We start from the raw sequence: 24,097 nt of genomic DNA, 5'->3' as shown, positions 1-24,097 counted from the left end.
ATGTCGTTAAACAGTAGCAAACTGTTTATGTTATAAGATAAGTCTGGCTTTGCCTGTGGACAGTATATCATTGGTATCGTATATGCTTCTTCCAAGTAGATCTATATCAGGAGAGATTGTTACCGTTATAGAGGCGGCTCCTCTTTACCCTTTTTGGATCCACAAGAATAGAAATCTGTCACAATGAATTTCCACATTATGATTTACACTGTGCAAAACTGGGCTGCGCCTCACGAAGTATGAGGGATGGGGATTCGGAAAGGGAGAGATAAATAAATCATTGGAATAAAACAGGATTTAGTGAAGAACTTGACAAACGCCCTTATACATACTACCTCCAGCCCTCCCACACACACACACACACACACACCCACATACCCATACCCTCTCACACACACGACCTTACACCCCTACCCATACACAGGTACACACACATGTGTATACATTTCTATATACCTCCATCTCCATCCATTACACATTCCCTCACAATGAGTCCAGGGAGTGGGTTGATAATGTAGAATTCGTCACCAGGATCATGACCATGATGACAGGATGAGTGAAAAACATTTCAGAGCCTTATTTCCTTGTTTCCTACCATTTTTAATGCTTGTCATTTATCTATTATTTTGGGGGCGTATGGGTTGTAGGTAACATTCACATTATTTATCAATTTATAGGGCGACTTGGGGCCTCTGGCGCTCCAAGTTCCAACACCAAGAAAACAATAATAATTAGGAGAAAAAAGAAGAAAAAGGGAAAGGAAAGATCATAAATATATCACAATGTTGATCATTAGGTAAAAAGTTATCTCAAAAGTATAAATTCATGTTTAAAAGGCGAAAATTTTCGCTCGCTCACGACTTTTTTAAATGTTTATCTTTTCACATACGCAAACTTGTGGCGCCTCAGAATATTTGTCTGATTAAGGCCACTGCACACCTTACGACTGGTCCACGACACTGATCTGAATTCAGATCAGTGGTCCACGATCCGATTTTGGAACAAATCGAATTTTGCTCATTTTCTTTAAATATGAATAAAAGTATCGTTTATTTGATTAACTGAATCAATACTAGTATAATAATTTCGGACGATTGCACTCTTTTACTTTGGAGTAAAGGCCAAATTAGTTTCAAATCGTAGCCAATCGATGACGTCATTACAACTTGATATTAAATTCGCTTTTATTCTTATAAGAAAGATAGCATAGTCACATATTTGAACATAGGTACCAAGAACATTACACCGTAAGATAGTTCATGTTTTAATATCAGCAGCAAATTCTACTACATTTTAATCCAAAATAAGGTCGCAGATCAATCGTAAGGTGTGCGGTGGCCTTTACGCCACCAAGGTTCTGAAAATGGTTTTGAAAATGGTACTGCATCGATTACACATTGACAAGAGATCATTGTGAAACAAATCCAGGAAACTACATGTATTGCAAAGTGTTTGTTCGATGACATTTTGTGAATAATAACACATCGTCGATAGGAAATGGTTTGGAAAGTGGCTAGACTGATGGGAAAATGGGAATCTATGACCAGACACAGAGATGGTGTTTCTCTTGCAGGGTCACTCCCCGATTCCAAGGGGAAACAGTTCATAATGAAATACCTGAAAAGCTCCCACTTTGATTTTAAGTTAGTTTCAACATTGTATACATATAAAAGCCAAGTCGATTCCAACATCAAATTTAATCATGGAGATAACAAAGACATTTGCTTCTCCGGATTACAACACCGAAAGTCTCATCAAAATCCGATTTGAATTCTGAATGCTAAACTGTAGTGATTCTCAGCTACATTTCAACTTACCCTAAACATTTAATAGAGCAATAGAGAGGTAATTTCATCAAGGGATGCCGAAAGAAAGGGGTGGAGGTGGAATAGTGCGCTTTCCCCCTTTTTTACTTTCCTGAAGGGCAGAAATGTTATCATTCATTTCATATACGCATCTCTGTGTTACTCAACTTTCATTTACACTAAAAAATAATGGTATTTCTTTTGAAATTACTATCCTTATCACATTTCTATCAGACACTAATATTTGCTCTGCCCAATGTGTTAAGAAAACCAGCTTCCATACGTTAACAATAAAAAGTAATCATATAAACTCTTGGCCTTCTCCCTCCCAACGGCTAGACAGCACTGGCTGTAGACTCGAACGCACCAAGTATCCTGAATCAAATAACATCATTGCAATTTATCCAGCCCTGTTGGGACAAACATGATAAATTTCAATTTCCAAAGTCCAGACGAAGCCTGCCCTTGCGACTCGGTGAGATATATGAACAAGCATGCTTTATCACACCGATGTCCGACTTATATTTCCTCTACTTTTCCCGTCATTAGATTTTGACGTATGAAGCATTTGGGTAAAATGAGAGTAGCTTTCAGGAACCCTAGTTGCTTATATACATGAGGGATTGCATTTCGAATGTTCGTTTTAATACAGTTTTTTTTCTCATTAACTCAGTAACCTGCCTTTACTTCTGGGTCATAAAAATTGCATTAAGGAGCTCCTTGGTTGCAAAAGTAAGAAACTTTAATATAAAAGCAGGCTCCCGAAGCTCCATGCAATGATGCCATGAAAGTCGGTAAAGAGATTGAACTTTAAACGGAAGTGGAACTTTTGCACGCACGCGCGAGTTATTAACTTACGGGCCAATAAGGCAGCACCGTATTATTCTGCGGATTAGCAGTTGCACAATCCTACGATAGACGACACACGACTGGCACGAGCGCGTGAAAGTTTGGTGGAGGGAAAGTTGTTGAGACTCTTTAACGCCTTATCATGTCTATTACATAGTGCATATCCAGCCGGTGCTCTTGATCTCGATCTTTTTCCTTTCTCGACCAGTCTGGCAATTTGCTTGATGTGTCCTCCTCTTGTTTTCCTGTGATAACGTATTGACATGGAAGTTATGAGACAAATCGATGGGGAGAAAATGTGACCGTTAGCGACAATTTCAGAAACCGAACGACTGAACGTGTTGTATTTGGATTTTATTTTAGGTGAAAAGTTCACCTAATTTGCCGACAATAGCGTTTAAGAGAATACCAAAGTATTTTTGTCCTCTGTGATTGTTTAGAATATCAGCTGATTTTGAGATGGATTTCCTCATATTCCTACGCTTTCCAATATGGATTTATATTTTTGGCTTGCTTCTGTTGATATCACTGGGTAAGTATTCCAATTATCCATTAAAAGCTACGAGCCCAATTCTTCTTTTTTTTTCTACCATTTTTTTCTTTGAATCAACTATTCGAATCTATTTCAGTATATATTGTATTTTTTTTGTTTGCCTTTATACTACTGGACATTCTGTACCTCAACATTACCCAGTGTTCATGACTTATTTCTTCAAAATAAGATGATCACTTTTAAAGTACTTCTGATAAACGAAATTTGGATGATTTCACATTTCAATCGTTTTCAACATAGGAAGCGTCGGAATGTGGTGGTTATGACTTTCGCCATGATCGATAGGGCTTGTGTCTGAATCCAATGGAAACACAAGCGTCCTTTTGCAATGCCACAATCTCTGTACAAAGGCCATAGCCAATACAGTATTCCTAGCAAAGGATTGTTCTTTTGCAAGGATGCTCCCAAAAGGGTGGACAAAAGTAAAAACACTTATCAGTGGATTCTGATGATCGGGGAAGTCGTATTTGAAAAACGAGTAATAATACCAAAAAAGCCGTCTTTCTGTTTTTTTTTCAGAGTAATTATTCTAATTACATTGATATATGGACCCCAATTATTGTGTTGCCGAACGTCCTGATTAAAAACTCTACACAACCGAGCGAAACCAGCTCGTCGGATGTGGAAAGTGATAGTCGAAATGTCAATGTCATTTGTGATAACACTTAATGCCAGTGAGTTTGATTATCGCTCATCGGAACAAAAATTATCGTCAAAGTAGATCAAGTAAATGAAGTAATGGACACGGTACCGATTATTGGCAACATTACCTTTATTTGTCACAAATAGTCAAAAAATGTTCGTGTAGGGGAAGAGGAATAAGTTGTGTGTGCGTGTCAACAGCGTTGATGTGGGGGTGGGGTGTGGGTGGGAGTGTTAGAGCCATTTGCCTAGGTCTTGTCTCGAAAACGTGAGATTTCCTTCCTGAGAGCTACACAGTAAAGAAACTATGCCTACTACTTAAAGTATTTGTTGTTCTTGTTTTTTTATTTGGTGTTCATTCAGCATAAAGAAAATATTTACGTCATCTACGTTCGCATTTCGTTAAGTGTTTTGAGTTTGTCCATAAAAAACGTAAATTTTACTAGAGGAAACTACAGATTTGATGTACCGATGGACATGGTGTCCATCGTTCCACTTTGAATGTAAGTATCATCTGGACAGGCCACTGAGGCCAGTCCCCTCCAATACGTAAACGGGGTCATGACTTTGACCTGATTGTATGTTAGAATACTTTCTTTCTCGATTCTCTCTAACTTCTTAAACATTCAACGGTTAACGTCAATGTTCAGTGTCTCGTTGTGACAGTATTTCTCTTTGTAAACTTTGATGCTACTAATGTGGTAGAGAGACAAGTAACAAATAACTCCAAATGTTTTTCAATAAGACATTGTAACATATAGCAGTTAAGAAATTCTTTTTTTTTGTGAATACAACGTTGGCCTGGAATCAACTCCCTAACGAAGTTGTCAGCAGTACATCACCAGAGGTGTTTAAAGCAAAGATCGAAGAAAGCCACCTACGTTTTGACTAAACTCATTTGCGCCCTCTCCTAACCCGGTACATTATACCTAACGGTCCTGCACTGTATTACATCCAGATCCAGAACAGTACCTCCACAAAGGATCAACCAAACAAGCAAATTCGTACGAAGTCGTGATCCTATGAACAAACTATGTGATAGGGGATTAAACATTTTCAAAAACTGGATTCTCACACATGGTGTATATCATGTAAGGATGTATTTTCATAATTTTAGCACAATGTTTATAACGATGAAGGGCGACATCACCATTCGCCGCACCACTTCCGATCTCAATGTAGCTGATCAAATGGGGTTTGTCAAAATCAAGGTTTTAATCTCCAGTAACAATGCCGTATGTATATACATGGACGTAGTAGGTCCATGGTATATACCAGTTCCTCGGATCCTAAATCTGTTCGGTTATTTTGTAATGTATCAATGTCTGTATGCTATGCTAGAGTTCATTTGTTCATTAAAAAAATAATCTGGGTGAATATAAACTCATCTGTTCTTTCATTCTACTATGAAATGTCTTGTATTTTTTCAGAGAAAAAAAACAATATATATTTAATTTCAATATGCATTGCTTACTTTGGGATTTGAAGTGAGAGGGATCCACCTCCCCTAAGCCGTCCTCCCACATAACATCACATGGTGGATTTGGAATGAAGACGTATTGCATACAACATATGGTTATGGTATCAGTGCCGAGTTGTTCTCAACGGACGTGATGATACAGGCACGCCTGGTATGCTGGGTTTGAACTTAACCTCTAAAGCTCCTCGTTTAAACGTGATGATCCTACTCGCTTCACGCACTGAAAGGCAAGTGAGATGTAATACGGTAGGCTGTTTAAAGGCCGCGTCCACGTCAACAAAAATAAATAAACTTGAATAGAAAACCAGAAAAAAAGACATAACACTGAAAGTTTCATCAAAATAGAATGTTAGATTATAAAAGGTTTAAAATACCCAGTGATGTACGCAGATGTGGAGGCCAATGATGTGACACACTCGATTTTCGCTTGTATTTTACAATAGTTCATGTAATAAACTTGATTTTTAGCTTAGGTGATATAGAGATAAACTCTCCAATCATTTACAATGAATAATAAAATGAAGATTCTGCAGGTTTTAGGACTGCATAATTTGAGGAAAAATGAAATATTTGATAAAGGTAATAAAACATACAAAGGATACAGTGTGTAACAGCATCGGGTCCCCTACGTCCATATATCGTTTATGATGTGCAAAGCATTGCTTTGTGAAACTAGGCGAAATTTAAATATATCATAAATACTTCTACTTCCGATTTTGATGACATTTGGTTTGATTTTCTCTATTTATTCATCTCAATTTTTTTAAAGATAGGTGAAATAAACTCAAAAGGGGGAAAAGGGTCTTTAATATCCATTAATAACAAGAAGAGGCCTATTCAATATTAGATTGATGGTGTCAGGTTGATAGACAGACATTGTGAGACTCATGTCTTGGCCTTTACTTCTACTATTACTGATGTGCTTCTACTGTTTGAATGTTCGAGACCTTTCTTATTCCCTAATTCGACTCTCAATCGTGAATAAATTATTTTCAGTCACGCCTCACTATCCTTAAGCACAACCAGTGCAACAACATCAACACCTGAAATAGAAAACATTTATATACTTTCCAAAAAACATACCTGTTTCGAGGGGAGCACCAAGCTTCGACGGCAAGACAGCACGAACGGTACTTACTGACGAATGTACTGAGGCCTCCCTCTGAGTTCAGATCTCGAAGAACTCATCAATGTACTGTACATGCTGTAAGGCCTATTCATCCATCAGAATTCTCTTTGCTCTATCTTCTTGCATCCAGTCAATCGTCCACATATCCATCCCGAATAAGACGTCCGTACTGTGCTGTGTCGAACTCGGTCAGTGAATTCCGAATCGTTTAGGAATTCAGACACTCCTCACGCAAGCATTGTTATGCTAATCGGATACTTCTGCTAAGAAAAGAAAATGTATTTATTCCCTAATTCGACTCTCAATCGTGAATAAATTATTTTCAGTCACGCCTCACTATCCTTAAGCACAACCAGTGCAACAACATCAACACCTGAAATAGAAAACATTTATATACTTTCCAAAAAACATACCTGTTTCGAGGGGAGCACCAAGCTTCGACGGCAAGACAAGCTAAACTTATAGCTCCCCCTCTCAGTCAATCAAAGAACGGGTAAACAAGAAAATGAGTTACACGACGCAATCATTTCAATTTAACCAACTTTAAATGTATAATGATAATAATACATGTCTCATTCAACAATCTCATCGAACGCCTACAATCCATCTTTAACAAAGTTATACGTATAATCATACTAGGCTGAGGCTAATTTACCCGGTATAAAAATAATTCTAAAGCCCCAAATTCATATAAATTGAAAGACAATCCTTCATATTGTCTTTAATATATCCATCCTTAGCAGTCTCCGACCTCCACCTACCATGTTTCTTAAACAACCTGTCTGGAACACCAAAGTTCGCTGCTGCTGTGGCTCCGCCACTTCGGAGGCTATGCATGCCAAAACTCTTTGGATTCAACCCTACTTTCGCCAACGCCTCTCTCAATAATTCTAAACATCTAGTATAAGACAACTGTCCACGTCTTAACTTGTAACTATTACTGGATTTACAGTAATTTAGAGGCCTAAAAAGAAATACTTCATCAGAGGCATCGTTAAGCCCCGCTGCAATCAAATATTTCCTCAAAGCTAATACGGGGCAGGTGGGGAATTTGTAGCACCTATAAGAACCCATGCTCCTTGCCTGTAAATATCGGTTTTACTTTTCATGATGAAAGTATTCACATGAGACAAATACAAGTCTAAATCACATTTACGAATATGTATCATTTCATCAAATCGTAGAATGCCTGCGTAGGAAATCAAAATCATAGCACATAATCGAATATCTAATAGACTCGTTGAAGATCCATACTTCTCAACAACTGCTTTCAAAATGTCTGGGGTTATAACTTCTTTCTTAACGATCGGTTTGTTTAGTAATTTTTTTTTTTTTTTAACATTGTAAAACAATATGTTTGAACTTGCGATCACAGGGATTAACATGAATTCATCCTTGGCTTGCAGTCAAAATGCCACTTAATGGCGTAAAAAGCCGATTCTATCCTCGAATAAGGAGCTTCTCTTTGATACAAATGAATAAGATAGCGACTAATATCTTCTGGTTCTGCTGTGTCAGAATTTACTTTATTTTGCTTACACTAATCTCTCCAGGTATTCAACGCTCTGTTGTATTTACTCATAGTGTTATCAGCTCTCGAAGCTGTCAAGACCTTGTTCAAAGTTATATCATATCCTTCATGAAGAGAATTTCTGGATTTAAGAAAAATTAAACAAAACTTATAAGCTGGTATATATTTATCTCAACACAATATATTCAAATTGTGATAAATTCTCAAGTTCAGTCATTCTTCATTCAAAATTTAATCACTTCTAATACGTTTTACAGCCATGACAGCAAAATTAAACATTAACTATGCAGCTATCCTCAAACCAGGTGGTTTTATATTTTCACTAAAATTTCAGTATGAAATTCATTAGATCACAATTCCATATCATAATTCGTTTCAATCGTCTTGAAGGCTTAGCAAAACAATAGCTTTGGGATTCATTTCCTTTGCGAAAATATTTATTTTTGCCTTAAAACACTTGCAAAAAACTTTCTGAAACATTTCATTCACAAGAATTCTGTAATTTTGAGACTTTGAATGTTTTCAATCATCACCAATTTCTTCATTCTGAGCTCCGCCGCCAGTAAATTATAACTAATTTGAGAATGAAATCTCATATCAATTCCTTATCAACCTTTACGATGGTTATCCTTTTACATAATCATAACATTCTCCAATTTCCATCACCACTTCTTTGCTCTGCAGCATAAGTGGATCCTAGCTATGCAGCTATCTGCCATGCGGCCGTGTAAAAATTACATGTTGCATTCCAACAGTATAATTTTGAATTAACCTCCATCAAATGGATTTATTACATACCAGCATTCATGTCAGCCATCTCTCACAAACCGTTTTTATTATTATTATTTTTTTTTTTATTATTATTTCTGCCTTGAACGAAAATTCCTTGAGGATTATCAATTTTGAAGTATTCAGAGAATAAGGAACGAAAATCACTTTGTTCAGAGAAAAGAATCGGCCAGAAGGGTGCAGACGGCCAGAAGGGAACAACCAAAGTCCCCCTAGCAGAACAAAACATTCAGATGCTTAAGTACTTGCCCTATACATGCTATACATTCGATAGGTGGAACCAACCAATTATTCTCGCCCGACCAATCACATGAGAAGGGATCAACATGATCTATTAGGGGACACCAATATTTAGAATTGAACCTCTTAATTTTGAAATTAAAATCGTCCGCAAGTCTGTCCACAGTGTGAGGGCCCCAGATTTTGTCCAAAAATCCGACAAATTCATCTGATACACCCCAATCATCAAAATCTATCATGCGACTTAGTGCATCTGCAAAACGGTTCTCCTCTCTGGGAGCCCAATGAACGTGAAGACTAATGTTGTTTCTTTTACACAACTCAAAGATGTGTAAACTCATCTCATGCAATTCTGCAATCATACTTCCTTTATTTACAATCGATCCTACTCCTTTATTATCACAGAGGACCTTAACAGTTTTATGTCTCATGTGAGATACAACTGTTTGCAGTGTCATACTTACTGACTTGAGTTCTCTCCAAGTGGAGTTTTTAACCATTTCAAACTCAAACCAATCTCATCCCATTTCATGCCTGCGCACTCAGAAACCCAGGCCCCGCAGCCTGATGGACTTGCATCAGAATAGATGAAAGTCTGTGGAACTTAATAAGCAGAAATAATGTTTACGTTAAGAATATGCAAATTCTTCTCCAGAAGAAGAACACGAATATTAATTCATCACTATTGATCACATTATGTCCTATCCCAATGTACCCTCCGGATGATTTCGTGATGCATAAATCTGGTTTTAATTTGAGTAACTGTGCCAAACACTGGATACAATGTATCTTTCCAACTATAACTACGATCTTTCGTTCTGAAACCTCAGGCAATTCTGCTTGAAATGAATCTGAACATAACTCAAGATCCTTCATCCTTCTTTCAGTAATCTTTATATAAGCTACTCTGCTTTCCCGTGGTATTCCTAACCAATCCAAACACTGGACAGGAGTCCATTGAGATATTTCTCAACATGTGGTATCAAACCTGCTTCAAGTAAGTCATTTTTCACCGTCTTGACCATAGTATCATACGAATCAAAGGAAGCAGCACGACCCAATCATCTATATAAAAAAAAAATGAAAATACCATTTCTATACGCCAATGATTAACGATAGGCTTAAATCGTGTAATGAAAACAAAGGTAGCTGTTGCCAACCCAATGACAACACCTAAAAGGAGAAAAACCTTGTACCACTACCAAATTCCCAACTAAAGCCTACAATTTTTCATGCACTTGAAAAATGTAATAATGATGATAACCTTGCTTAAGTTCAAAGGAAAGCATAAAATCTCCCTGTTTTAAATAAGACATGACTACATTCCAGTCTTCAAGTATAATAGTGTTCTTCCACAAGTGTTAGTTGACATAACGTTAACCAAGAATCAGTCTCTTTTTATATCTGAACTCTGAATTGAATCTGAAAGGGGGTAACATCATGGGGTGTAGTGGTGGATTCAACAACCAAACCCTTTTTAATAATAATTCGTTAATGGCTTCATAAACGAAATCGGGATCGATGTCAATGCTGACTTATCATCTTATTGTAAGGTAATTTGTAACCATGTTCATTGACATCTACAACAAATTGAGATGCATCAGTTGATTTCCAAATTGTAAGGAAGCATTCAATCTACCTTTAACCAAAGGTTCTGAATTTCATTGATCATACTCATAATTTCTCAAATAAAATTCTTCCTCCTACCCTGCACATCTTGTCGAATCAACACTAACGTTACTCGATGTTTCCCAACCGAAACAAATTCAACAATGCTCTGTTTCTATATTTCTTAATTTAGAAGGGCCCGCTGACGGACCAGGAGTAGTCAATATATTCCAGATTGTTTGATCTGTGTCATATCTATGTCTAGGTTCATTAGTAAGAGGTGGAATTCAACCAAAATAACACATCTTTTCTTAACATATAATTATGGACTAGGTAGAATCAAGAATAGATTCCTTTGCTACGCCCTTCTGATCATTCTACTCTTCAGTTCTCAAATACCACACTTCGTCAAATACAGAACAAAACTGACATTTACCTTGCTCAGACCATGATCAATGGATCATTTAACTCTGTTGAGCATTGTTATCTCTGAAGGATGAATCTTGCTGGGATCTTGCTTCCTGATACCTGGGCAACTTCTCCAGTGCCCATGTCTACCACAGGCAAAACGTTCGTCGGTGGTCTGAGGCAACTTGCATACCCGCGCCAACTATTTTGTACATATAAGTTGGCGACACTGCCAAGCGAATATCGATTTCTTGACCCAAAGGGTATACGAATATAAGTTGTCGGAAGTAGTAGAAGAACCTTGAAAATTTCCAACATTCTTGCCCAATATAACCTTTGTTTGTTGAACGAAATAACTTACGCTTTCTATTTACACAAGCCTGAGCTTGCCTCATTCTTTTCTCCCTCATCAGTATTCATCCAATGCGGACCAACCTAAAATATAAAAATGATCTCTATATATTTATTTGATTAATCTCCCATAATTAAGTCATAAAGTAATTCCGCTGAAAAACGAACAGCTTCCATTAACAACATAAGGCCATATCTATTATGTACAACCGTTCATAAATTTCAAAAGCAATAGCTTAGTTTGGAATTTTCATTCATCTTTATCTCACTAACCTGCTTCAGATTCATCTGCTTTTCTGATATGTTTCTTCCTTTTAATTATATCTGCAATACCTTACTTCAGCAAAGCAAGGGCTGCGCCCGCTGCTTACCTTACTCTAATAAGGCAAATTTCTTATCCAACTCCTCCTGGCCTCTAGAATTATATTCATATTGAACCTTATTACCTTTCGAAAGACATCTCCGACGCCCTTTTTTAGTTGTAGAAGCTCCGCTGACCCGGGCAATGTATCGAGAATCAACATAATCAAACAGCCAGCCCAATCTTTAAACGAGCCAATGCTTCCTTTGTAGCATTGCTTACAAGAAGGCGAAGAGACTCCAGATTATTGAGTAAAATTTTCTGAAAACTGCCTTTAATTTGTGGCATAACCCGAGGTTAATTTCTTGATTCGCCATTATTTTATATTTAACATCGAATCCAAACGTAGATCTATTACGATAAGGCCTATAGAGTTTAACACGTGGAAGAAGCGTTGAAAATAAGACGTCCGTACTGTGCTGTGTCGAACTCGGTCAGTGAATTCCGAATCGTTTAGGAATTCAGACACTCCTCACGCAAGCATTGTTATGCTAATCGGATACTTCTGCTAAGAAAAGAAAATGTATTTATAATGTTGATATTTCAAACAATGAAAAGGGAAACTAGTCTCCTGCAAGGAACAATATTTTATAGTAATGATTTGTCTTTGTCGTATTGTATTAGAGATTAATATCAGTGCTGTTTTGTAATTTAAAGGGCTTTCTGTGAATTACACACACACACACATATATATATATACATATAAATATTTGAGAGTAAGGGAAATTAGATAAATACACACAACCTGTGGCGACTCTCTTGTAAATAATAAACAGTGAAAAAAATGAAAACAAATAAAATGATATATATACTGTAAAAACGTTTAAAATTTTAAGCACGTTGTTCAAGCCACTCTAACTATTGTTAAATCTTTTTAAACAACTGTTTCTTTTAAAACAAGTTGTTTATTAAGTTTAAACAATTAAAAAAGTTTAAACAACTTGTTGTTAGAGTGACAGGCTTAAACAATGTTCTATTTTTTTACTGTATACAGTGCACATCAATGAAAAGTTTACACTTTGAAAAAGTCATGGGAATTTGAAAATATACAACATGTGGATAATTTTTCACATAATTGGTTTTGGGTCTTATCTATCAGATGAAAGTAAAAATATTGACAGAATGCAACACTTGAGTGAGCACTGTCCATTTTTGTAAAGCTCGCAGGAATCTTTTTGTGCAGGAATGTTCATTTTCACGCTGGGTCAAAGAAAAAGAATTTGTTCGATACGATTTTATCATTTAAAGTGTGTTTACAATTTCCTATACAATTCATTTTAATACTTTTTTCTCCACATTTTTCACAACAATTTGACAATGATTGACAGAAGAACAAGTGGAATGCCTCTGGCCGTCTCACCTGCATCACGCGATTCAATATAGCAGCAGTGCTGATTTTGAAAACTACTATAACTCGCACAAGATGTTCAGTGATACTTGGTTACTCTTATTTCCACGTTTTATGAACTAGACCAATACACTTATAGAGATATGATGGCAATTCAACAAATACCCCCAACGTGGCCAAAGTTCTTTGACCTTACATGACCTTTGACCTTGATCATGTGACCTGAAACTCGCACAGGATGTTCAGTGATACTTGATTACTATTATGTCCAAGTTTTATGTACTAGACCAACACACTTTCAAATTTATGGCTGTAATTCAACAAATACCCCAATTTGGCCAAAGTTCATTGACCCTAAATGACCTTTGACCTTGATCATGTGACCTGAAACTTGCACAGGATGTTCAGTAATACTTGATTACTATTATGTCCAAGTTTCATGAATCAGATCCATAAACTTTCAAAGTTATGATGGTAATTCAACAGATACCCCCAATTCGGCCAAAGTTCATTGACCCTAAATGACCTTTGACCTTGGTCATGTGATGTGAAACTCAAGCAGCATGTTCAGTGATACTTGATTAACCTTATGTATAAGTTTCATGAACTAGGTCCATATATTTTCTAAGTTATGATGACATTTCAAAAACTTAACCTTAGGTTAAGATTTTGATGTTGATTCCCCCAACATGGTCTAAGTTCATTGACCCTAAATGACCTTTGACCTTGGTCATGTGACATGAAACTCAGGCAGGATGTTCAGTAATACTTGATTAACCTTATGGCCAAGTTTCATGAACTAGGTCCATATACTTTCTAAGTTATGCTGTCATTTCAAAAACTTAACCTCAGGTTAAGATTTGGTGTTGACGCCGCCGCCGCCGCCGTCGGAAAAGCGGCGCCTATAGTCTCACTCTGCTATGCAGGTGAGACAAAAATCAAGCTTCAGCCATTTCATGCTCATCACTGCTATGTGTAGGCCTAAAGCAAATATCATCACGATGTCCTCTGTGTGTGGGAGGGGCGTATATTGGCGTTCGCAGGCAGTTTTGGGGCAAGGAAACACATTGAAACGGTAAAAGTTATCTTCAAATCATTCTTCCTAGCTAAAATCCGTGTGCTCTTCATGATTGACGTCTACTTTTATCCATATAACTGTTCAAGTTTTGCGAAAATCATTTTGCATGAACTTTTCAAAAGTGGTGCTCACTCAACTTGAGTGAGCACCACTTTTGAAAAGTTCATGCAAAAAATCTTTCCGGCGGAAAGATTTTTATTCAGTTACCTCGTCATTCGCTTAAAGAGACATGTACCAATGTATAAATGTGGAAAAGCCTTACGAATATAGGCTTATTATTTGATGGGATTATTTTCAAATGTAAACTTTTCTTCATACGCAGTGTATATACAATACAGATATGTATTGTAATATCAATTTACAATGGTAAGCGATTTGACATTTTTAAAGCAACCTACAAGAGAATAAAAACATTGAAATACAAGTTTAATTCTCAAAATTGACCAAATCTAGCATTTTAGCGTTTTCCAAATGTTAGGATCGCGCATAATAGCTACCATTATTAATCATGGAAATGTGACTGAAAACCCATTAAGGTAGAGATGAAAAATGTTTTTTTGTGTGATTATAAACCAAGATTAATGGGGTGCTGATTCTGTCCTGAATGTTCTCCAGGAATTTATTGTTTTAAAGCATAGTTAGACATTAATTGATCATGTTTTTTTTCTAAAAGAACACTTGTTTAAGAAAAAAAAACTTAGAATGTTCACTTTGCTCATATCCACTAATTTTTTGTTCATTTACCAAGGTTTTCAAATCGATTTCTTTCCAAAAGTGTCCAAATTCAGCAATCGACGGAACACCTAATAAAAAAGTTTGAAAAGTGGGTGACCTCTTTCTTCATGATTTAAAAGAACATAATCTTGCTTAAAACACATTAAATGAGGAAAAATACGGGTAAACACTTATCGTAAAACAACCCATATAAGAATAGGTGTGTTTTATTTAACTTTGCTGAGAAAGCAATAGTGGTGAAATTGTATTAGGGAGTTATCGCAACCATTACGCATACGCTTTCTGAAACGTAGAGAATCCATTGTCAAAACCCCTTCATGACAAAGAAACCAATGTCGAAAATCGGTGAATCAAAAAAGCAGTGCCGTCCTGGCCTCTGGACAAACGACATATTTGCAATTTTTCGTCAGCTCTGAATCATCAATTTTCGACAAAGACCTCTAAGCTGTTTATTGTGATTTGGCGGGCATTTTCAATACATATATTGTGTTGTAGAATCTGTCCCCGTTGCGAAATCTCGCTAATAAAACGACAAGATAACCCCACGTTCATTTATCCATTAATAAACGAAGACATTAATTGGAAGAGGTCCTGTCGATGTCGGTATACATTTTGGGTGTACTGCGACCACACCTGTTATGACGTAAGCAGATTACGATTCTAGGAATAGCCAAAAATTCATGTCATTTTTAAAGACATTAAAATCAGGGGGCGGATCCAGGATTTTCCAAAAGGGAAGCACATTTTCCCGAGCAAAAAAATTGACATGCAAAAAAAAAAGAAAAAAAAATGGAAAAAAAGGGTCTTTACTTTCAAGGGGGGGGGGGGGGGGTGGGCAAACTTCTGTTTTAACGGCATTTTTACATTACAAATTTTAATTGCACCTCTCAAAAGGGGTGCACGGGCCGGCTTTGCTCTCCCCCGCCCATCCTCCTGGATCCGCCAGTGATTGAAATATTCCATTGTAAGATTCATGTTATTTTGTTTGTGTCGTACACAAATTCTGTTATTGCAAAAATGCCATAAACCTATGACAAATCCGACATACATTGGTCATTATATTTTTACTATTTGAAAGACAAATCACAATGTCAGAAACACCATCTACAGTACACTTAATATGATTTTGTGAAAGTCTCTTCGATTGATGAGGAACTGTTTGGAAGGACTGGATCGAATAAGCCGTATGATGGCAGATGGTAAACAAATTCAACCACACCTGCATCTCGGTCATTTCAATTCCAATGAAAGCACCTTCTTTTCCTATCACTAAACCATTCATCGTCATGATTGTCATTACTATCAGCAAACACAATGCTCTTGCCCAGCACAGCACCGATTCTACTTCAGATCACATAACCCAATAGGAAAGTAGAGTTTGCCGGAGAAAGTACCAAATTTGAGGAAATCACGACATATGTTTTTCAAATACTTTCCCGGTCTGTGTGCCATCCGTGAACTATATCGCACGATTCACTAACCGAGCGTAAATCTCCAGAAACTCAATTCATATCAAAGTAATATTTAATTTTGGCTTTTTTTCAGTGATGACGGCATTTTCTGCCAGCAAATTTTAATATCAATTTTTTCACCTCTTGATGTCGTAACATTGTTTTCTTATGGAGAATGGGCAGTACCCCTGTCAGGAAATGCTTCAGATGAATGGATTCTGTGGAAGTCATCACAAACAACGACATACTATGTTTTAGTTTAATTGTGAAATGTAAATAATTTTTCTCTATAAAAAGCATTATTTATACTTTAGCCAATCTTTGTATTTTTTTCTTACTCCCTCGATGCCATAGCTCGAGCATTTCATACGTCAGTGAAACTGTACAATTTCCTTTCACACTCGTAGGAACAAAAAGCAGTCTTTTAACACCATGAATCCCATTGCTTAGCCGGTAATAAGTAGACACAACAGGACTCGTGAGACTTGAAACATCCAAACTAGCTTCATCTGCAGATATTTAGTGTTATGTGTCTCCCTTCGGAAAACCATATGATAGTGATATCATGTACGTCCATGGTGATATCAATAACACAGACAAATTTCCGTATCTTATTTTTTTGTCTTGATTTATACTTTCCTCAATCATTGTGAGCATTAATGATATTTTCCCCCTTTTATGGGTTTCACTAAGTTTCAGTTTCTATGAATTCTGCCTGTCCCTTTATGAGGTAGCTTATGATAGAGCTCGGGGCGTTGATCAGTGTTATGATACGGGATAGGGGTTGGGGCAACAAAAACGCATCAGGCATTGTAATGTTGTTACATGGAAAAAAAATTTTATATCACGTTTATCTTTTAGGCAATGGATTTGTACATCGATCCAATACGAAGTTCGAATTTTTAATACCTAAATATGAACCGTCTACGTTAAAATCGTAGTATGATTTGTGGTTAATGAGGTAATATGTTTATGCTAACTATATTTTAAACAAACAATATACAACAACGTTGTTCCATTTACCTATGGTAGCAACTATACCCTCTACCGTTATAAAAAAAATCTACCACCCAGCCCCGTTTGTCATTCAATCTAAATGCAAAACGTCCAGTTATGAACACAGACGGTCATTATGCCGGTGATTGAACCCATGTTCATGACACAGTCACTCTGCATCTAACCTGGTATTATCCAATGTTTTCGCAGATTTGATTTGTTTTAACATTATGAATTTAACATTAACTTCTAAAAGCACATTAAGTGTGGAGCTACATAATGAGGGGGGGGGGGTTCAATTCGCACGCTTAACGACCCATTAGAACAAAACGAGAATAAACAATTACATTTACACATTTATTGATCTATAGGGGGAACTATCTTGACTGAACAAAACTACTTCAGTTTGGGAATTCCAAAATCTAAATGACAATTAAAGTATCATACATGTACAAAACATAATCATACACCATTGATCTAAACGGGCGTGGTCTTCCAATTTTCTTCCTGTCTTTCAATAGGATGATCTGAAACATACAGCTGGATTGAGCCCCCTTCCCTATAATCTACGCATTACATGTTAGTGTAACCTTTAGAAAACAACCAACCTTGTAATCAGTCCATGGTCTGCATTCCTTTATCGTTGATTACCTAGACGGTGTTAGTCATCTCTTAACTGCCATATGTCTTCCCATTAATATCACGAAAGAAAAATGATAAGTCATTGTCAACCATCCATGTACCCCATAACATTATCAGTCATAAGAACAGGGGCCTATTTCATAAAGGTACAGCGTCAGCGTCAAGTCCCAAAACAGCGTCAAATTTTCACCTGCAGCGTCAAATTAAATATTTGACGCTACAGCGCATTTCATAAAAAGTTGACGCTCCAGTAGGAGCGTCAACTTTTTACTGGAGCGACAAGTATGGTTACTGGAGCGTCAAATAGGTTTGACGCTGGTCATGGGGGAGCGTCAAGTTGACACTGTAAAGGGTTTTTCATTGTTAAGAATGGTGTACGTTGTGCTCAGGCATGCCCAAAGGGCTCTTACAAGAGAACAGATATTTAGAGCAATGTATGTGATAATGCTAATAAAGAAAATATTAATGTAATGCTTTCTAGTAGAAATGCTGTTTCTTTTTTTTTGTTCTACCTACCCCCCCCAAAAAAAAAAATTCTAAAAATTCCTCCGAAACAGCAAATTTTTCAGTCTTTCCCAGGGCAGGCAAAGGGAAAAAAAGGGAGGCAAGTTATAGACAGACTTAAAAAAAAAAAAATTGAGAGGATTTTTTTTCTTGTGGGAAAAAATAGAGGAAGGTAGATCTATCATGTGGAAGTGTTTAATGCAAGGCCTAAATTAAAAAAGCCCTAGGCCATAAAAAAGGTTACACTTCGTAATTCCGAAACACGTAAATTGCCTATACCTCGATGTTCGTTAATCTGAAAACGTAAAAGAGTTCGTTAATCCGAACATTTGTGGCGTTATTCCGAAGGTTCGACAATCCGAAAACGAAATAAGGTTTGATGTTCCGAAGGTTCGTTAATCCAAGAACGAAATAAGGTTCGTTGTTCCGAAGGTTAGTTAATCCGAAAACGAAATAAGGTTCGTTAGTCCGAAAACGAAATAACGTTCGTTAACCATTTCGTTTTCGGATTAACGAACCTTCGGAATTACGAACCTCACTTCGTTTTCGGACTAACGAACCTACGGAATAATGAAGCTTCGGAATTACGAATGTATGCGATAAAAAAATGATTGCTTTTTTTTTCTGTTTCTGACTTTCTCAAAAAAAAAAAGTTGTGGCCATGGATGGCATTGTTGAATCCATTTACTGAATGGTTATTCACCGTTGAAACCGATAACTTAAAAATCATTTCCATTTTGAACAAAAATAATCTTTTAAGGTCATTTTCGATGTTTCATGCATAATTAGAGCCTACAAATTTACTTGCTTTAGGGTGATCATACAGCACTGCACCAGCAGTGGGCCGCCGCCTGCCTTGTTGTTGATACAACCTTGCATTACCGACACAAATAGTCAAGTGTGGGACTGGGATTAAACTTGTACGGTAGAAAATTTGTTGAAGGTGAAATTTCGACCGGCAATAATAATAAATTTTCCCCCTTTTTTAAATAATTTTTTCCCTGGCATAGGGCTAAATGAAATCAATTCTCTGAAAACTTACACAATGGAGAAACAATGCTATGCCATCCTGTGACAAATAGATATTTTCTTCTTACTCTCTTCTAGAATTGCAAACTATCGCCATAGAGCCATCACTCTGCTTCAACTGCTAGTCTTATGCTGCAGACCCTGTTTGCAGCTGCTAAATAATAATTTCGCTCCCGAAAAAATTAATAAGCAAAAAAATAATAATATTCTCTTTCAATTTTTCTTCTTCTAATTTTGCTTCTCAAAGGTGGGGGGGGGGGGGGGGGCACGGGCCGGCTGTGCCCCCCCCCCCTGGATCCGCCAGTGCTTTCTACCAAAACTTATGACTTGAATTGAAAACAAAAAACTGGAGAGAAAGGGGATTTCCCCCTAATCAGCCTCGTACATGACTATTCAAATAAATAGCTGGAAAGTCAAGCTGACTTTCCAGCGAATGTGCTTTTATGAAATGCAAAGTTGCTAGCATAGCAAGTAAAAGCTGCTATTCTACTTGCTATGATAGCAACTCTTTATGAAATGGGCCCCAGGTCACCTACTGTTCGGTGGGAAAAAAGGTGCATGTGTGCAAGTAGGTCACAGGTGATATTATTTCGTGGTTAGTCCTCCTCTATTACCTTACCCAGAGTTTAGGGTTCAAATCCCAGATGTTTCTGCGAATTCTGCCTACTGCACACCATCCAACTTTTGGACTATAAGGTAACTCCAAGGGAACTCCATACTGGGGTATGGCTAGGTATAGAGCATCGCCATGTTTTTGAATAACGTCAGTATTATATTCTGACATTATTAGGAAACTTTAGTTTAACAAGAGATCGGACTCGGAAAAAAGTGTGATAGTCTGAAAAAAATAAATTACACTGTACATTATAAGATCTTTTCAACTGTTAATGAAAGATTGATTTCAACTTTCTAAAGACATACACATTTTATCTTAGATCCACATATTCTGAGGACAGTGACCCCTTTTCCATAAGTTGATTCAGTCGAGTTTGTCCATATCCTACCCTTGTTCACTAAATGCTATTTCATTAATCATTCTTATTTGATTTCATACTGATAATGCGGCTCTCACTACCTCAAAGGTCAAGTCCACCTCAGAAAAATGCTGATTTGAGTCAACAGAAAAAAAATCCAACTAGCATAACGCTGAACATTTCATCAAAAGCGGATGTAAAATAAGAAAGTTATGACATTTTAAAGTTTCGCTTAGTTTTCACAAAATAGTTATATGCACAATTTAGTCACATACAAATGAGAGAATCGGTGATTTCACTCAATCACAATTTTTTATATTGTTTGAATGATACAATATTTCAATTTTTACAGATTTGATAATAAGGACCAACTTGACTGAACCATAAAATGTTAAACAATTGTAATTCTACATCATGTACATGTTCAGGGCGAAATGAATCTTTGTTTCCCAGGACAATGAGAAAATTAGAATATTTTATATAATAATATACAAAAATAGTGAGTAATGTCATCAGTTCCCTCAATCGTATACCAAATGGGATGTGCATATAACTATTTTGTGAAATTAAGCGAAGCTAAAAAATATCATAACTTTCTTATTTTACATCCGTTTTTAGTGAAATTTTCAGTGTTGTGTTAGTTGGATTTTTCTCATTTTATTCCAATCAACTCTTTTTAGGGCGGAATTATCGTTTAATTTGATTCTTTTAAGCATTAAACAAAGAGAATATCAGTTTGTCGAACATCCGAAAAGCATTTATTAGTTCTTCGAATCTTGTACTACGAGATCACACTGGGTGGATTTCCTTTTTTTTCAGAGAGGGGATTAAAAGAAGTAATTAATTGATTCCATCTTGAATGGCTCTATCATCCCTTAAACTCATGTCGTAATATTAAAATCATACTTACTCAATAAGCAAGATTTGATTCTCCAGAAGAACGGATGTCTCAGGCATAAGACTTTCTTCTATTACGTCAATTCCAAATCTCTGGTTGATTAACCATTTCCATCTACTGACCACGGCTCAGTGTGGTGCTAATTCAGGTCCTTGTCCTGTGTTAAAGGGAACAGTCAATCCGATATTAAGTTGGCTTAAATAAGAAAGAAAGGAGAAAAGAGTTCTAGAAAAAATTGAGAGGAATCTAATAAAATTTGATGTGAAGTTAATAATGATAATGCCGTTTTTATATAGCGCTTAATCCATCGGAACTACGTCTCTAAGCGTTTTACAGATTACCCCTGTCATCGGATCCGTGCATGCCCGCATACAGCGTATGGATTTTCCCTTCTCCAATACCTGAGGAGCATTCCAACAAGAGTTCCATGACTCAATTGCTAGGCATACTACATAGGCTTTCGCATCCTACCAAGTACCCATTTAACACCTGGGTGGAGAGTGGCAAAGTGTGGATAGACGCCTTGCCAAAGGACGCTAGGCCATGGTTCTATTCGAACACACGACCCTCTGGTTACAAGGCGAGAGTCAGAACCGCTGCACCACGACGCTGTGATTAGTATATCAAGCGTCACGGCAGAAGCCGATCAAACACAAAATATATATACCCTATAGAATGAATTGTGGAAAGAAATATAGTTCGACTTGAAATCGTATATTATGGATGTTATTCTGATTGTGGAAAGGTTATATGAAATGTAAACGTGAATCAGTCGAAATTCATTGCAATGCTAATACCACCAATTTCAATCGAAGATCGGTTTAGCATGTTTAACTTAAAAAAAAAACGTCCCTCATAACTACAGTTATCTAGTACAAAAATAAGGGTATAGTATAAAGGTATTGCAGCTCTGCATGCATGCAACGGATTGTTAATTTTATATTTCTAATTCGATTTCCCTGTAATTATTGATAGTGAGATAGGGCCATAAATTATTTTGAATTAATGAACTTTGGTTCGATATTAAAAGGACACTAATTGCTTAATGCGCTTGTAGAAAACAAGGCAGGTATGTGTTTAAATTGTTTTGATGATGCCATTTAGTTAATCGGCTAAACATATGACCAACAAAAATACAAAGAACTCGTTCAAGCCAAGGTGAGGATGAATAAATTGTGAGAACAAAGAGATTTGCAATATACTTTCTTCGAGAACGGGAAATATGGAATTAGTGGCTTAACATGAAACCAGTTTGATCTCCCAGCGGTGTAAAATATGACTAAAACATTTTTTGAAAAATATATGGAGCTTAGTGATAAACAGATTTGACTATATTCTCTTGTGATTGAATTAGTCGAAAATTGTCTTTTCCTTACACACAGCAAGGAATCTATTCGTTGATTTCGGTCGATCCGAGGTGAAATTCGCATTTCGAAAGAAAAGAGCTGTTGATTTGTTAATAAATATACGCTTCGATCCAGATCAAAACGGGTAGATTAATTTGCGTGTATGTGAAATCAAACATAAAATTTAAGTTGGAAAAGAATGTGCATTAAGTATGAAATATATGGATATTAATTTACATTTTTGTGAAATAACTATGATAGGCCCTGAATATGATATATCCTGCAATTAAGTCTGACCTGTGTATATATTATTCAGGGCCGAATATTGTTCTTAAACAAAATGTGAAATAATATTATTATATGTTAAACATAATGCCCAGTATAGACAATACACCGTGACTACGCGGGGGGGGGGGGGGTTACGGGACATGTCCCTTCCCCAAGTGGACCCCTTTTCAGTTTTACAATGTATGTTTTCCCCATGATCGCAACGGTCAAAATGTTTCCTTTTTTACCAATTCTCTTAAAAATAACTTTAAACATACATCAAAAAATTTACTTTGTGCGCGTACGTTCTCTTTTACGTGTACAACTTAAAATTGTTTCGTAGCCGTCACTATGATTAATATTTATTTCTTGCAAGTACTTTGCTTCGTTATGCTAAAGCGAGCAGGGATATAGAATTTAAAAACAAAAACTCGTCTCCAGTCTAGGAGCAGTTGTATGCTTCCGAGATGGAGGAGACTTTCCTCCTTGTTGCACATATTCCCTGCTTAGGCATAAAGTACTCTTTTTTTAAATTTCAGCAAAACTTCGCCAGGTGAATCATAATTCAAATTTTTCTCAGCATTAAATATCCCTATGTTTGTCGCTCACTCGTTACACTTGCCCTTAAAAGTTCAGTAGCTCAATTGTGGGGGACCAATCAGTGATCACTTTTATTCAAGCAAGGTGTTGAAGAATAACAAATAAAGATTTCCGACTCCCCCACATTATACAGAAATGTAAGATTTTTATTCACTTATATGTTCATTTTCTTTTATTTCTTAGAATACATTTTTGTCAGTCGATCTTCAGGCTTGCTCATTGAAATAGAAATGTTTTTTGTCGGCAAGCGAAATGTCAGAATAAGTCATATCGGGCAGTTAAAGTGATCAAAAATATTTATTTTATAGAGCTTAAGTCTATTGTGTTATTGTATTCTGATGATATAACGCTTCTTGCAAATCACTTGCTGTTCTTTATCGTAATAGGATAAATAGGGAAGCGGATTGGGCAAGTTATAGGTACATTTTGTACGTATTGGGTGGCAAAGGCGTGGTAAGACGATGAGGTTTGGAGAGCAATGTC

The 24,097-nt window shown here is 36.6% G+C and overlaps 1 long non-coding RNA gene across 2 annotated transcripts; it reads right to left on the bottom strand.

The window, feature by feature from the left end:
- Nucleotides 1–576: 576 nt before the first annotated feature.
- Nucleotides 577–21,560, bottom strand: LOC135153655 (uncharacterized). 2 transcript variants are annotated; one of them, XR_010293140.1, is made up of 3 exons: nucleotides 21,414–21,560; nucleotides 5,324–5,549; nucleotides 577–2,899 (listed from the first exon to the last, which is right to left on the bottom strand). It is a non-coding gene; the product is annotated as an uncharacterized LOC135153655 (long non-coding RNA). The 2 variants fall into 2 exon arrangements; XR_010293141.1 differs by lacking the exon at nucleotides 21,414–21,560 and adding an exon at nucleotides 19,543–19,640.
- Nucleotides 21,561–24,097: the final 2,537 nt, after the last annotated feature.

The sequence above is a fragment of the Lytechinus pictus genome, chromosome 1 (assembly GCF_037042905.1).
Source record: "Lytechinus pictus isolate F3 Inbred chromosome 1, Lp3.0, whole genome shotgun sequence".
Taxonomy (NCBI): domain Eukaryota; kingdom Metazoa; phylum Echinodermata; class Echinoidea; order Temnopleuroida; family Toxopneustidae; genus Lytechinus; species Lytechinus pictus.
The sequence above is the reverse complement of the archived record's forward strand: the minus strand, read 5'-3'. Positions and strand labels throughout refer to the sequence as shown.